The sequence below is a fragment of the Schistocerca cancellata genome, chromosome 5, assembly GCF_023864275.1.
Source record: "Schistocerca cancellata isolate TAMUIC-IGC-003103 chromosome 5, iqSchCanc2.1, whole genome shotgun sequence".
In the NCBI taxonomy this organism is placed as follows: Eukaryota; Metazoa; Arthropoda; class Insecta; order Orthoptera; family Acrididae; genus Schistocerca; species Schistocerca cancellata.
The window spans coordinates 787,743,195-787,761,125 of NC_064630.1; positions in this window are offsets into that span (position 1 = coordinate 787,743,195).

Genomic DNA, 17,931 nt, shown 5'->3' on the forward strand with positions numbered 1-17,931 from the left:
CCGCCATCGTCTGCTCGCCGACTATGCTGTCCACGTGCATTGCTCGCCAGGCCATCCCAATCGTCGCCTGCTTTTCCCTGCCATGGTCCTCCATCTGCCCGAACGGCGACCTAGGTCTGGGCTTTCCGTAGCTGTCCGTGTCCAGTTCCTGCTGTCAGAACTGGGGTCATTCCCTCTTCTGCCTCCCTTCCGGGTCCGTACACCTACGCCTCCCTGGTGTTTGTCCCGACCGTCCGTCCGTCTGGATTTGGCACAGGGACCTAAGGACTCGGTTCCGCCTGTGGCCCTCCGTCGCCGTTTTCTTGCGCTCCTCGCCTCATTTCCGGGCTGTGAGCCTGTCTACACTGATGGTTCCCTGGTTGATGGTCGCACTGCCTACGCTTTTGCTCACGCTGCCCATGTTGAGCAACGCTCCTTGCCGGCTGGCTGCAGTATTTTTACTGCAGAGCTGGTGGCCATCTTGCGCGCTCTTGAGCATATGCGTTTCTGCTCAGGTAGGTCCATCGTCATCTGCAGTGACTCCCTGAGCAGCCTTCAGGCCATCGACCGCTGCTATCCCTCTTCTCCTCTGGTGTCCTGTATTCAGGAGTCTGTTTCCGCCATTGCCCGCTCTGGTCGTTCGGTGGTCTTGGTTTGGACGCCAGGTCACGTTGGCATCCTGGGGAACGAACGTGTTGACAGGCTGGCCAAAGGGGCGATCGACGCCCCAGCTTTGGAGATCGGCCTCACAGTTCGCGACCTGCAGCTGGTGTTGCGCCGTAAGGTGCTTGGGATGTGGTCTGCTGAGTGGCGAGGCATGGCAGCGCCTAATAAACTGCGGGCTGTCAAGGAGACGACCGATTTGTGGCGCTCCTCCCTGCGGTCTTCTCGCAGGGACTCTGTCATCCTGTGTCGGCTCCGCATCGGCCATACATACCTGACGCACGGCCATCTTTTGCGTCAGGAGGATCCCCCCCTGTGTTGGTGTGGGTCCCGGCTGACGGTCGCCCACGTTTTATTGGAGTGTCCCCGACTGCGCACCCTTCGGCAGTCTTTTAATCTCCCGGGCACCTTGCCTTTGATTTTATGCGACGATGCCTCCATGGCTGACAGTGTTTTACATTTTATCCGTGCTAGTCCCTTTTATGGTTCCATTTAGAGTGGTCCTGAACCTTTCCCTTTGTGTGTCTCTTGTCCACGAGTCTCTCATATTTGGTTGCAGATTTTAGTGTGTAGTCGGTTGGTTGACTCTTTCCCTTTTTTGTTGTCGTGGTCAGTCAACCAATCTCCGGTCATCTTCTTTTGTTCTGTTTCCTTTTGTCTGGTGTCTTCGTGTCTGTAGTGTTCGTTACCGCATTTGTGTTCTTTTAGGGCCTGGGGGGGGGGGGGGGTCTCCTTCCCCTTGGGGTTTTACCTGCTTCGTGCATTTCTGTCTCGCCTTTTTTTTGGAATGGGGGACTGATGACCTTAGCTGTTTAGTCCCCCTTAAACATCCCAACAACCACCACCACCACAAGATCATTAAAACACTAAGAAAAATCGGTCTCCAGCAGCGACAGGGTAGCACTGGCCCGCCCTGACTGCTACCGCCATGCAGGGGCGCTGCTCAGACGTTGCTTTGTTACTGGTCATTCTTTACGGTTTATTGTCATTGTTAGTACATTGTAAGACAGCACATATCACACTGATCACCTAAGTAATACTTGTTGACGGTCACCTTGAGGGCGTTCCTTTGGCCACACCGACTGCTTTGTACTCCCAACGCGACGGAGTCCTTCCACATTTTACCACTCGTGAGGTAAAGTCTCAAACGATCTTACCCTGATCTCTGGATTGTTCGTGATAGTAGAATAAACTGGTCACCAAGACTGCAAGACCATAAGCCATCAGATTATTTTCTTTTTTTTGTGGGGAGGGGGGGGGGGGTTGGAAGAAGTCTGAAGTGTACAAGTAAAAGGTGATTACACGAGCTGAACTGCTTGGTCGTATAATGGACGCTGCTCTCCGCATTACCGAACGTACAGTGGCACACAGCCAAGCAACGCAACATGTTCTCCCAGGAGTTCAAAAATGCACTGAATTTGACGATGGGATATTCAAACATTTATTATGAACTGTATAACGGCTGTAAGACGATGTGTACGATAATAGTTAGAGGTAAATTTCTCATTTGGCACTTTATAAAATTTGTGTTGCAATGTCTACCAAACGTTTCACATCTATAAATCTGACAATGTATTGAGTAATACAGAAAATTAGCAACGATGCACATTAAAAATGTTCTGTTTAGGAAATCATTCGTTATAGGGCAAATGTCTGTATGAAGTTTTTTGCTTCAAATGATCTATCCTGTCATATCCTGAATACTGATCATTCTTCCACACACACACACACACACACACATACACACATTCACACAAATGCGCGCACGCGCGTGCGTGCAGCCACATAAACCCTTTTTAACATACCCAGTTTTAACGTTTCCCCGCCATTTACATTACTTTGTGTTAGTCCCATTATAAGCCCTACTCCGCCAATGAATTGTTTACCTGCCATTAAGATCAAGGTGGCGCAGTGGTTAGCACTGTGGAATCGCATTCGGAAGGACAACGGTTCCAACTCGCGTCCGGCCAAGCTGATATAGGTTTACCGTGATTTCCCTACATCACTTCAGGCAGATGGCGGGATGGTTCATTTCAAAGGTCACAGCCGACAGCGTTCTCTATCCCTCCCCAATCCGGTGGGACCGACGACCTCGCTGTTTGGTTCCCTCCCCAAATCAACGAACCAGCCAACCAACCTGCGATTAAAAGTTGTTTGAGCACCAAAATCAAATTGTAATGTTATTTTCACAATATTCAGTTGTCATGCAGCGAACGCAAATGGATTTATATGGAGTGGTTTCGAAAAAAATACAGTAGATTACATTCCACTCTATAAAGTTTGTCGAATTTAATTTCGCTGTAATGAAAGCTTCATTAAACACACCTAACAATAGAGCGCTACAGTTGGATTGTGGAGTAACTGTGAGTTGCGTGTCACGTCGCTCCATTTTGGTTTACACGTGTGTCTAGTGGGCTTACGCTTTTCAGATCAAATACTGAAGCTGTAGGTACTAGAGAACATTGCTCTGCGACGAGTATTAAAGACCCCGTGCTTTATTAGACCCAATGAGAAAGCCATGAATCGGGCATTCCCACATTCCTCCTGGGATAAAAGATGCTGCCAACCAGTTCTTTCCAACCGGTGGTACGTCTCGAAACCAGCACATTCGAAATCTACTATCGTAATACAGTAATGAAGGCTGGAAACTCAGGTGGCCCTGGTGGTTGTTACGAAACTGAGACCACACTTTCCAAGTCATTATCATTTCAATACTTCATATCAAAGACGTCATAATCTCGATAACCATCACTCACTAACAAATTAGCGGCATGTCATATCGCTCAGTGCCTTGGTAGCAAAAGCTATACTTTGAAGTGCAATATTCAAGTAAATGACAGACAGCAGTAGCCATTTGAGGTTTATGAAAATATGTGAATCTAGCGATGTGGCAACTGTGAGGGAGACTTTAGCGCCCTAGGAAGGATACTTTTCGAAGTCCAGCTTTGTCCAAGTAGCAATAGTATGGTATTGTGCCCTACGGCAGGTTAATCCTCTACCACTTCTGTCTGTACACAGACAGTCTTTACATTTCGGAATATTTGTCTCCTTTGATATTGTCCAGCATTTGATATCTTCTTTTTCCTCTTCCCATTTTCCCTCTACCATTCCTTCTATTCCTTCCTTCAATAAACAGGCCCTCCTCAAACAGTCCAATCGAGTTTCGTTTTCTCTTTCTGATGACTTTCAGCATGTTTCTTTCTTCTCCAACTCTTCTTAATACACTCCTGGAAATGGAAAAAAGCACACATTGACACCGGTGTGTCAGACCCACCATACTTGCTCCGGACACTGCGAGAGGGCTGTACAAGCAATGATCACACGCACGGCACAGCGGACACACCAGGAACCGCGGTGTTGGCCGTCGAATGGCGCTAGCTGCGCAGCATTTGTGCACCGCCGCCGTCAGTGTCAGCCACTTTGCCGTGGCATACGGAGCTCCATCGCAGTCTTTAACACTGGTAGCATGCCGCGACAGCGTGGACGTGAACCGTATGTGCAGTTGACGGACTTTGAGCGAGGGCGTATAGTGGGCAAGCGGGAGGCCGGGTGGACGTACCGCCGAATTGCTCAACACGTGGGGCGTGAGGTCTCCACAGTACATCGATGTTGTCGCCAGTGGTCGGCGGAAGGTGCACGTGCCCGTCGATCTGGGACCGGACCGCAGCGACGCACGGATGCACGCCAAGACCGTAGGATCCTACGCAGTGCCGTAGGGGACCGCACCGCCACTTCCCAGCAAATTAGGGACACTGTTGCTCCTGGGGTATCGGCAAGGACCATTCGCAACCGTCTCCATGAAGCTGGGCTACGGTCCCGCACACCGTTAGGCCGTCTTCCGCTCACGCCCCAACATCGTGCAGCCCGCCTCCAGTGGTGTCGCGACAGGCGTGAATGGAGGGACGAATGGAGACGTGTCGTCTTCAGCGATGAGAGTCGCTTCTGCCTTGGTGCCAATGATGGTCGTATGCGTGTTTGGTGCCGTGCTGGTGAGCGCCACAATCAGGACTGCATACGACCGAGGCGCACAGGGCCAACACCCGGCATCATGGTGTGGGGAGCGATCTCCTACACTGGCCGTACACCACTGGTGATCGTCGAGGGGACACTGAATAGTGCACGGTACATCCAAACCGTCATCGAACCCATCGTTCTACCATTCCTAGACCGGCAAGGGAACTTGCTGTTCCAACAGGACAATGCACGTCCACATGTATCCCGTGCCACCCAACGTGCTCTAGAAGGTGTAAGTCAACTACCCTGGCAAGCAAGATCTCCGGATCTGTCCCCCATTGAGCATGTTTGGGACTGGATGAAGCGTCGTCTCACGCGGTCTGCACGTCCAGCACGAACGCTGGTCCAACTGAGGCGCCAGGTGGAAATGGCATGGCAAGCCGTTCCACAGGACTACATCCAGCATCTCTACGATCGTCTCCATGGGAGAATAGCAGCCTGCATTGCTGCGAAAGGTGGATATACACTGTACTAGTGCCGACATTGTGCATGCTCTGTTGCCTGTGTCTATGTGCCTGTGGTTCTGTCAGTGTGATCATGTGATGTATCTGACCCCAGGAATGTGTCAATAAAGTTTCCCCTTCCTGGGACAATGAATTTACGGTGTTCTTATTTCAATTTCCAGGAGTGTATTTCTTCATTCATTACTCCGTCCTCCCATTTCCCCTTTTCCGTTCTTCTCCAAATGCACATCTCTAGTGCCTCCTACCTTCTTTCATCTTCCTTCCTCAATGTCCAGGTCCCCGCACCATACAGCGCAACGCTGCAGATGTAACATTTCATAAGTCTTTTCCTCAGATCTTAGCTTAGTGGTCCACAAAATAATTTCTGTTTCCTCTTGAATCCTTCTTTTGCCAATGCTATTCTTTTCCTCATTTCTGTTGAGCAATACATATCATCCATTATTACACTTCACAAGTAGTTGAAGTTATTCACTTGCTCTATTTCCTCTTCCCCTATTTTAATATAGCATTTTCTCCTCTTTCCTCCAGATACCAAGCTTTTATTTTTCTTCTTGTTAATGTTCATTCCATATTCTAATTTTGTGTTTAGATCGTCTAACATTTGTTCCATCTATCTTACACTCTCTGCCATCACAACCATGTCGTCTGCAAATCTTATACACTCCACTCTCCCACCTCGTATACAAACTCCTCTCCTTCCATCAAAATTTTCATTAGTAATTTCCTGCAGATAGATATTGAATAGTGTTGGTGATAAACAACAACCTTGTCTAGCACCTCTTCCCAGTTCAGTTTCTTCACTCAACACACCTCCTACTCTTACTCTTGCTCTCTGGCTCAGATATAAATTTCTATTTAGCCGTCTATCCTTCCAAAAATCAAATGGTTTAAATGGCTCTGAGCACTATGCGACTTAACTTCTAAGGTCATCAGTCCCCTAGAACTTAGAACTACTTAAACGTAACTATCCTAAGGATATCACACACATCCATGCCCGAGGCAGGATTCCAACCTGCGACCGTAGTAGTCGCACGGTTCCAGACTGTAGCGCTTAGAACCGCTATCCCTCCAATCAACTTCGTGTTTCCTTAGGATTTCCATTACTTTGTCCCATCTGACACACTCAAAAGCCTTCTCATGATCAATGAACACAAAATACACCTTCCTTTTCTTCTCCAAGTGTTGTGGTGTTGGCAGGCACAATGCTGCATCGCGGTACTGGCCCGAGAATCTTTGAACCCGGTACACCGGCCAGGTGACATTATTGTGGCCGTATACTCCTTCCCCATTGGATGTTTTCTCGGATATATTCGGCTGTATCTTCATTTTTATGAATGGCAATGTGTGATTGCATCTAATAGTGAAGGTAGAGGAACTCCTGAAACGGGAGGATATTCGACGAAGGGATTGGCCTTCTCCGTTTCCCCGACTTAAGTTCCACCGAGCACGTGTGCAATGCGTTGGGCAGACGTTTTGCAACATGCCCACATTCAGTAACGACCATCCAGCACTTGTCAGCCGCACTGGTGGTGGAGTGGAAAGCCCTGCCTCAAGAACTCGTTGCCACCCTTGTGGCCACCACGGAGGCGTGGTGCAGACCATCCGTTACCGCCAGCTGTGATATCACACCATATTAAGACTCACGTCATGCCCAGGGGATTATCATGATTCGCGCTGATCTCAGTGTAATTGTTGTACTGGAATAAATGTACCCTTTCTATTTGTTATTTCTTCTAGTCACTCTATGTAATGTATGATAGCAGTTGTTTCTATGTATGGTTTATAGCATTATATTACTTGGCAGTAACACATTACGTGTTTAGTTTTGCACACTAGTGTTAGTTCATAATTTACCTGCAACGACTGTTAACTTGTACCAGGTGTGGATGCTCAAATAAAAATATCTGTATTGTACCAAACGTAATTTACATTTGTGGTACATCGGTAATAGTGAGTTCATTGCTCAGATGATTTTTTGGAACTAAAGGAAAATATCAAAGTGTATGCTCCTTCGGTTTCAGCAAAACTGTATCGATTTTCTAAGTACAGGCACTTGTTGTCCTATAAGAGACGTTCCCTCACTTTCGAGAAAGTTTGTATGCTGACTGCAGTAAACTGCAAGAGCACTGCGACGGTTATACAGCAATTTTCGCATACCTTCATAGAATGAGATTTCTTAAAGGAAGACATAGTTTTTAACTTAATTATCCATTTTGTATTTGCATTTCCAACTTCTTATAAAGCTTTACTTTACCATAGTTCGTAAAGGGTGTAGATAAAACTATAGATAACGCCAAAAATACAACACAATATCATGCCTAACATTGTCTAGGAGAACCATTGGCATACAAAACAGCTTCCAGTCGTCGTCAGGTCCTGTTTCGTTTTCAAGTGAATCTTGTATCATTCCTCCTGCAAGCTAGTGACAAGTTCAGGTAGCGATGAAGGAGCTGGATAGTGGCAGCGCAACCTTCTCTCCAAATTAGACCTGAAAATCTCAGTAATACTGACATGTAGTCACTGTTATGTTTATACTAGGTAAGATGTACTTTTCGTTCCCTCTGACCCATAGCGATGAGATCCTCCAGGACGTAGATCACGGCAGGGGAGAAACAATGACTCAACCTCGTGCTCACAAAGCCTGTCCTAGACGACACGAACTGTGTGCATGGGGATCCTGTCGTCTTGGAACAGAGCACCATCAATAGAAACCAACAGTGTATCACGCTATGGACTTGGTGGGCCAGAGTGGTTACACATTCTTTGGCAGTAATGTCAACTTTCAGAGGTCCGTGTAGCCCAAGGTGTATCACTTTTTTTTTTAATCATCAGTCCTTTTCACTCGTGTTATGCGGCCTGCCACAAATTCCTCTACTGCAGTAAATTTTTCATCTCTGAGTAGCACTTGTAACAAAACCCTCAGTTATTTGCTGAATATGTCGCAGTCTCTGTTTTCCTGTACAGTTTTTTGCCTGTACAGCTCCCTCTAGTACCAAGGAAGTTATACTCTCATGTCGTAGTAAATGTCCTATTATCCTGCCCCGCCATGTATTTAGTCCGTGGAAGTTATTCGCTCATGTCTCAATAGATGTCCTATCATGACCCCCCCCCCCCCTTCTCGTTGTCAGTGTTTTCCGCATATTCTGTGCAGAACCTCTCCATTCCTTACCTTATCAGTCCACCTAATTTTCAACATTCGTCTGTAGCACCACATCTCAAATGCTTCTATTCTCTTCTGTTCCGATTTTCCCACAGTCCATGTTTCACTACGATACAATGCTGTGCTCCAAACGCACATTCGTAGAAAATTCTTCTTCAAATTAAGATCTATGTATGATAATAGTAGAATGGTCTTGACCAGGAATGTCCTTTCACTCAGGGTAGCAATGTCGCCAGCGAATCGTATTATTGATATCCTTCTACCTCGAATCATAATTCCACTCCTGAACCTTTCTTTTATTTACATCATTGCTTCTTCGATGCGCAGATTGAACAGCTGGCTCGAAACACTATATCCCTGTCTTACACCATTTAAAACCGCGATGTGGCAGCCCAAATCATCATTGAACCTGCTCGATGTTTACTCTTGGGATGTAAACTAAACCAGACGAGGGAAACATTATGAAACAAGGCTCTTCCAACAAAATAATTTCCTTCCACTGCTCCATTGCCAAGTTTTTATGGCTCCGGCATCATGTTTTCCGGGAATGGGTATTTGTGTCACTGATGTGCGGTTTTGGAATTCCAACTCTCCCTTTAATCCCCATATTGTGGAGCTAACATGGTTTGGTTTTGGTGCTGACAGGGTTCGCTGGTGCGACATTCAATTTAAAATGATTTTTGCAGTTGTTATCCTCCTATTTTTGTTATAATACTCTTGAGTGGCCTTCTTTCACCCGTAGAGGCTTAACGTATGATGGTTTCGCGCTTTCACTGTACGCGGTTCTCATTTTAGATACGGAGCCTCTTGCAGCACCGAAGTCTTCCGTTACCCTGATTACCGAAGCATCCATCACACGAGCGCGAACAATTTGCCCATGACCGAATTCAGTTTGCTCCGACATAATGCACTTACAACTACACAGAATACTGTTTTAACTATGATGACCCTGCAACGTTTCAAGGACATTACACAGGTGTCGTTCGCGGTCAAATACAACAGCGAAAACTGCAGTCTTGCCGAGTATCTGTAATTTTGTTCAAACATGCCTTCATCGTGGTGTTTCTATATTTTAGTCCAACTCCTGTATATTTTATGTACAATTTTTACGTCTTTTCGTGGATAGTTTCAGGTCTTTTTAGTCATAATGTTCAATGTATTTTAGGTCATTAGTATCTGGACCATGCGGTTACAGGTCCTTTCTCGTTTTCGTAAAGTAAATAAATTCTCACGAGAGGCCGTCTCACCTAACCCCCCCCCCCGGCCTCCCCTCCTCTTCCCCTTTCCTCCCACTCACCTCCTCTGCTCGTGTTCGTGTGTGGGAGACTGCTTGCTTAAACTTGAAAGCTTCCTCAGCAGACTTAAAAATGCTCTTCAGTTGACCTGCAAACTTCTGTTGGTCAAATACAAATTCCAAAGGTACTATAGCTTCCAATTTTTTAGACAATTGTATTTTGAAGTTAAATCACAAAGTCCACTTGTACTGCGAATTCTCAAAAGAAGGACTGTAGTATTTTTCACAATAAAGGATGACAGCCAAAAACAGTTGCAGGATAAAATTTATTAAAATTCTTGACCAAGGTTTCGGTACATATAAATATACCTTCATCAGAAGTAAAACTACCTGAACAGAGAGACACATTCATTAGAAAAGCCATATCAACGAAAGTGAGAAACAGAAGCTTAAGTAACAGTGAAATTACTACAGTAATGTAGGCACAAAATCATTAGTACTTACTAAAATTACATCATGTAATGGAGAATAATAAAAACAATTATGCCAAAGGCGTCGTCAGTAATTAAAACATCATCTCCATTTGTACAACATGTGTAATGAGCACAGGGTCAAAGTGAACAGTATTAGCAGCATTACTTCACTTATGAACTATTGAGACATGAGTGTGACAGCACTAGGGCAGATGGTTTCGCCGAGAGATGGCGCTTGCATGTGCCAGACTCGCGCATATTAAAATTAATAAATACATACATAAGCGCATCAAAAAATTATTAAAGGTTGTGTTAATGCAAACTCTGTCTTAATAAGTAAAACATATCAGGCCAATTAAAGACATTTATGTAAAATAGAAATATAGAACCAATTTATCTGTATCCTAGTGTCAAACGGATAAAACTTGCGCTTGGAACATCTGACGAGAGAGGGCACTAGTGTAATGCGCGAGAGTCTCACGTAACGTAGGCAGCGAAATACATACTAGCGAAACAACCAAAAAAATGTTATAATAAAACGAAAACATCTGTCATTATGAATAAAACATAGTAGTCATTTAACCATACATACACATTGAAATTCATAACAAACAAACATCACAATACGTAGAATCCCAACAAGACAGGAAAAGTGCATTTCACCGGCATTAACAAGCAAGAAAATAACTACTAGTCAGCCAGACTATGTTACATTAAGGCAATGAGGGGTTTGAAACTGTCTAAAAAATTTTTGTTTCGAAGCTGCACCTGTTCATTAAGAACAAAACCGTCTTTTAGAGACAGATGCTTGAAAATCTCTAATTCTTCGAGCAAGTCTAGTTTGTAACCTTTATTTGCTTCATGAAGCAGCTCTACGTCGTCCAGTTCACTTGGTGTGTGCCGTAAGAGCCATAGATGTTCAGCAAAGGTGGAATTATATACGTTTTCCCCGTTTTTACCTAACAAGTGTTCTTTATACCTAACTTTAATGGGTCTACCTGTCTGCCCTATGTAATAGTGTGGGCAGTCATTACACGTAATTTTGTATACCCCGGACTTAGTGCTGAGTTCTTCTCGTGTTCCAATATTATGAATTACTCTACGTTTCAGGCTGTTATTTACGGAAAAGGCAACTCTATAACCGTACTGTTTCTGTAAAAGTCTTCTTATCTTATATGAAACGTTTCCTAAAAATGGAATAGAAATAAAGTTATTACTCTCATACTTTTTTTCCCTGTTATCTCCTAAAGTAGAAAATTTTACAGCTGTTTTTTTCTTAGCAATTTGGTCAATTAATTTAGGGTCGTATCCATTGTTAGTAGCTATTGATTTTAATAAAGATATTTCATTTTCAAAACAATTCTGTGCTAAAGGTGTGTGCACAGCGCGATGAACTGCGGAATGAAAAAAGGCGATCTTGTGAGTTTGAGGATGACAGGAATCTGCTGGAATAATATTATCAGAAACACTTTCTTTACGAAAAATGTCGAAGCTAATAGTGTTACCCGATAACTTGAGTTTCAAATCAAGAAAATGGAGTTCTCTCTCGTTATTTTGAATCTCTTTTGTGAATTTCATTTTCTCATGGAAACTGTTGAAAACATGAAACAGTTGTTGTAGATCTTGGTCACACCCTTGAAACAGTATGAGTATATCATCAACATAACGAGCATAAAAAGAAATCTTATTGCCTAACGTAGGATTGTTTTTGAAGAAATTTTCTTCTAGTGCATTCACAAAGATGTCAGCTAAGATGCCAACTAACGGGCAACCCATGGCTAAGCCGAATGGTTGTTCATACATTTTACCATTAAACTGGAAGTAATTGTAATCTAGTACAACATGCAGTAGTGACATAAGTTCCGACAACTGTAGCTCACTTAGAGTTTTATGTTGTCGAACGTTTTTAGGGAACGTTTCATATAAGATAAGAAGACTTTTACAGAAACAGTACGGTTATAGAGTTGCCTTTTCCGTAAATAACAGCCTGAAACGTAGAGTAATTCATAATATTGGAACACGAGAAGAACTCAGCACTAAGTCCGGGGTATACAAAATTACGTGTAATGACTGCCCACACTATTACATAGGGCAGACAGGTAGACCCATTAAAGTTAGGTATAAAGAACACTTGTTAGGTAAAAACGGGGAAAACGTATATAATTCCACCTTTGCTGAACATCTATGGCTCTTACGGCACACACCAAGTGAACTGGACGACGTAGAGCTGCTTCATGAAGCAAATAAAGGTTACAAACTAGACTTGCTCGAAGAATTAGAGATTTTCAAGCATCTGTCTCTAAAAGACGGTTTTGTTCTTAATGAACAGGTGCAGCTTCGAAACAAAAATTTTTTAGACAGTTTCAAACCCCTCATTGCCTTAATGTAACATAGTCTGGCTGACTAGTAGTTATTTTCTTGCTTGTTAATGCCGGTGAAATGCACTTTTCCTGTCTTGTTGGGATTCTACGTATTGTGATGTTTGTTTGTTATGAATTTCAATGTGTATGTATGGTTAAATGACTACTATGTTTTATTCATAATGACAGATGTTTTCGTTTTATTATAACATTTTTTTGGTTGTTTCGCTAGTATGTATTTCGCTGCCTACGTTACGTGAGACTCTCGCGCATTACACTAGTGCCCTCTCTCGTCAGATGTTCCAAGCGCAAGTTTTATCCGTTTGACACTAGGATACAGATAAATTGGTTCTATATTTCTATTTTACATAAATGTCTTTAATTGGCCTGATATGTTTTACTTATTAAGACAGAGTTTGCATTAACACAACCTTTAATAATTTTTTGATGCGCTTATGTATGTATTTATTAATTTTAATATGCGCGAGTCTGGCACATGCAAGCGCCATCTCTCGGCGAAACCATCTGCCCTAGTGCTGTCACACTCATGTCTCAATAGTTCATAAGTGAAGTAATGCTGCTAATACTGTTCACTTTGACCCTGTGCTCATTACACATGTTGTACAAATGGAGATGATGTTTTAATTACTGACGACGCCTTTGGCATAATTGTTTTTATTATTCTCCATTACATGATGTAATTTTAGTAAGTACTAATGATTTTGTGCCTACATTACTGTAGTAATTTCACTGTTACTTAAGCTTCTGTTTCTCACTTTCGTTGATATGGCTTTTCTAATGAATGTGTCTCTCTGTTCAGGTAGTTTTACTTCTGATGAAGGTATATTTATATGTACCGAAACCTTGGTCAAGAATTTTAATAAATTTTATCCTGCAACTGTTTTTGGCTGTCATCCTTTATTGTGAAGAATTTTAACAGTTGCTGCCACAGCCATGTTTAAAATCATGAAACTGTAGTATTTTGTTATAATCGATTTTCAAGAGATAAATCAAATATAATAGATTATCAGTTTGTCAAATATGGAAGTAGAGGGGATGACGCACGCCATGACCGAAAAACTAGTTGAAAACTAGTATACTGTAAGGTACAATGTAAATGTCGTGCGACTGGGGCCTCCCGTCGGGTAGACGGTTCGCCGGGTGCAAGTCTTTCGATTTGACGCCACTTCGGCTACTTGCGCATCGATGGGGATGAAATGATGACGATTAGGACAAAACAACACACAGTCCCTGAGCAGAGAAAATCTCGGACCAAGCCGGAAATCAAACCCGGGCCCTTAGGATTGACATGCTGACGCGCTGACCACTTTTTTTTTAACAAGTGGACTATTTTTTTACATAATGGTTTAGCAATAACAAACATAAACTGCTTCTATCAAGTTTTTGTATATAAGACGATGACCTTTATAAAATAAAATATTTCTGGGAGACGTAAATAAGTGGAATTTTTTTTACATAATGGTGCAACAATAACAAACATAAACTACTTCTAGCATTTTTTAAAAATATTTAAGACGATGACCTTTATAAATTAAAATATTTCTGGGAAACGTAAATAAGTGGACTTTTTTCACATAATAGTGAAAAAATATCCTGCTTCTGTCAGTACAAAAAAATAAAGGACCACGTTCCTCTTCTTGGGCGCGTACCTCGCTAATTCCGTTATACCTCGCGTTGGTGTCGGGTACGTCTTCACGTGTGGTGGTGTATCCTCTCCACTGTCCTGGTCCTTTCTTGTTCTGATACTTATAGGCAATAATTACATTCTCCTACCCTGGACACCTCAACTGGGTAGGGGATCAAGCAAGTCACTCCCTAAAAAATTAGCGTAATTAGCGTAATATGTTCGATATCTAAGATGTCTCGTAAGCTGTGAGTTATGTTCTTGTAGTTAGGCCCAAAAGTCGAGCACAATCTTACCGCCGTCTCGGAAAAGATAACGCACAGTCAAACCTCGAATCCAAGTCACTGGGTTTGTTTTTGTTCGGGGTAATACACTACTGGCCATTAAAATTGCTACACCACGAAGATGACGAGCTACAGACGCGACATTTAACCGAAAGGAAGAAGATACTGTGAGATGCAATGATTAGCTTTTCAGGGCATTCACACAAGGTTGTCGCCGGTGGCAACACCTACAACGTGCTGACATGAGGAAAGTTTCCAACTGATTTCTCATACACAAACAGCAATTGACGACCGTTGCCTGGTGAAACGTTGTTGTGATGCCTCGTGTAAGGAGGAGAAATGTGAACCATCACGTTTCCGACTTTGATAAAGGTCGGATTGTAGCCTATCGCGATTATGGTTTAACGTATCGCGTTGGTCGAGATCCGATGACTGTCAGCAGAATATGGAATCCGTCGTATCACTACCAGTAGATACTGGCGTATCACCCAGCATGACGGTATGGGGTGCCATTGGTTACACGTCTCGGTCACCTCTTGCTCGTATTGACGGCACTTTGAACAGTGGACGTTACATTTCAGATGTGTTATGGCCCGTGGCTCCGCCCTTCGTTCGATCCCTGCAAAACCCTACATTTCAGCAGTATAATGCACGACCGCATGTTGCAGGTCCTGTATGGGCCTTTCTGGATACAGAAAATGTTCGACTGCTACCCTGGCCAGCACTTTCTCCAGATCTCTCACCAATTGGAAACATCTGGTCAGAGGTGGCCGAGCAACTGGTTCGTCACAATAAGCCAGTCACTACTCTTGATGAACTGTGGTATCGTGTTGAAGGTGCATCGGCAGCTGTAGCTGTACACGCCATCCAAGCTCTGTTTGATTCAATGCCCAGGCGTATCAAGGCCGTTATTACTGCCAGAGGTGGTTGTTCTGGGTACTGATTTCTCAGGATCTATGCACCTATATTGCGTGAAAATGTAATCACATGCCAGTTCTAGTATAATATATTTGTCCAGTGAATACCCGTTTATCATCTGCATTTCTTCTTGGTGTAGCAATTTTAATGGCCAGTAGTGTAGGTCATATCTGGGAGAAGTAGTATCCGTGGTTCTATTGCCCAACCCGAAGGAGGAAGGCGATAATTTTTTTACTCCATACGTCCACTGTGTCTATAACATTGCACTGCGGACGCAGTAGCTCGTCCGCCATATGAACTGTATGCAACATGGTACGAGTCACGTATTTCCCGTTTACCACCTGATACCACAGTGCGCGCGTTCCCGTATCAAGGTGTGGGTGGTGCACTACACGCCATACCACTGACCACGTAACTCTTAGTTGGCAGCGCCCTACGGCATTATTCGGCCGTCGTCGAGTCAAGATGTGATATGTATCACGTGCCGTTGCCGTCCTGGTAGTCGGTAGTTCCATATGTACATAACTGTGTTCGACAAAAAAGGTTCGCGTATGGGCAAGCCATGGAGAGATGTGAGACACCACTACCAGAGTCGAACGAGAAGGTGGAGCGAGTTCGCCTATGAAGGTGCCCGTCAGACTTGTCCGTTGTCGTGTCCACATCTTTATCATCGTGGTTACATAAATAGCCACTGCTCGGTCTCCACGACTACGAGGAAGGGTGAGGGTTTCGTATCCGACCTTAAAAAGCAGACCTGTGCTCACAACATATCCTAATGCCGCCAGGTTTCGGGGGGCCAACACCACCGGCATAGGAAGAATTTGTGCCAGTTTGGGGATGCGAGAAGCTAGATAAGTGTTGGCAAAGGTGATCCGTTGTATCATATCCAGTGCCCTTAACCTGTGACTTCGGACACTCGCACGAACTGTTTGCAGAAGATGTCTGTAACTCAGTGCCACCGTGCGTCGAACGCCTGTAGTGAAGATAATTCCTAGGCGTTTCAACTTGTTGATCGGCTGTAAGGGTGCTAGACTTCCTGTCGAGAGTCTTCTCCCGATGTTCATCGCTCCCGACTTTGCCATGTTCAGGCGACTTACCGTAGCCATACAATACAAATTAATCCAATGCAGGGCCGCTTCTGCCTCGTCGCCTAACCGTGCTAAAAAGACTAGGTCATCCGCGTATTTTCTGCATATAAACCTGTTGTGCCTTATGGTCATTCCTTGGAGTCGATTCCGGAGACCGCAGAGCAGCGGCTCGACAGCGATGGTATACAATATGGTCGACAGCGGGCTCCCTTGTCTGACCGATCGTGAGATGGTGATGGGCCCCACCAAGCGTCCATTGATGAGCACTCTGGATGCGGTTCCGTGGAGTAGTCTCATAACGACGGTGAGAAAACTTCCCGGAAACTTCATTTGCGTCATCAATTCCGTGAGATAAGCATGGCTCAGCCTATCAAGGGTGCGATCGAAGTCTATCGATATCAATGCACCCCGGAGACGACATGTTGATGCCAGTGCGATAACATCGCGGTAGTGGCTGAGTTCCGTTTGTATATTGCTATCTCCTCCTAGCTGGGTTTGGTCGAGTGATATCACTTGGCGTATGACGTGTTTAAAGCTTCCTGCAAGTATTCTGGCGTAGATCTTGTAGTCGAAATTAAGAAGAGTCATCCGGCCGCAGTGGCCGAGCAGTTCTAGGCGCTTCAGTCTGGAACCGCGCGACGGCTACGGTCGCAGGTTCGAATCCTGCCTCGGGCATGGATGTGTGTGATGTCCTTAGGTTAATTAGGTTTAAGTAGTTCTAAGTTCTAGGGGACTGACGACCTCAGATGTTAAGCCCCATAGTGCTCAGAGCCCTTTGAACCATTTTTTAAAGAAGGGTCAGTGTCCGGTAGGCCTGTATCCCTGTGCCGTCGGATGGTTTGTGAATGGGGATAATCATTCCTTCCACGAAGGAGGGTGGAAGAGGCACGTTGGGAGTCATCAATTCGCAGTACATGGCAGTCCATCGTGGAGTCTATGAGATCTTCAAATGTACGATAAAACTCTAACGGAAACCCGACGGGCCCCGGCTATATGTGCGACGCTCCCTTATCAAGCGCTTCCATTACGTCGTCAACTGTGACTTCCCCTGTTAACTGCCGGTTGACCGTCTGGTCGAGACACGCGGATAGCGCTCATCGGACCTCATGAAAGGCTGCCTGATCGTGTTCCGCTTCTACATAGAGATGACTGTAATGTTCCACAGGAGCGTTGGCAATGTCTTTTTGCGTTGTCATACGGCGACCATCTGGCAGTACGACTGTCTGTATTAAGGTTCTACGGCTACGTTGTTTGTCTCTGATAACGTGATACATCGACGGTGATTCTCCACGGACTCGTTCAAAGGCCCTTGCATGGATTGCGACACCCTCCAGACGGCGGCGCGTTATGGAAATTATTTGGGCCTGTGCTCGTTTTATACCGGCACAACGCTCCTGTGAAGATGTGTGTACAGAAAGTTCGCGGAGCATCGTGAAATAAAATTCCGTCGTGTGTCGCCTCCACATCATCTGCTCTCTTCCGTATGCAATTAACGCTCGGCGCAATGCAGGCTTAACGCATTCCAGCCACCACTGCAACGTCGTCGCATATGTCGGGAGGCGTCGTTCACACATGTGCCAACTGTCTTCGATTAAGCGTCTGCACTCAGTTTCCCTGAGGTGAGCTGTATTCAGTTTCCATGCGATTCA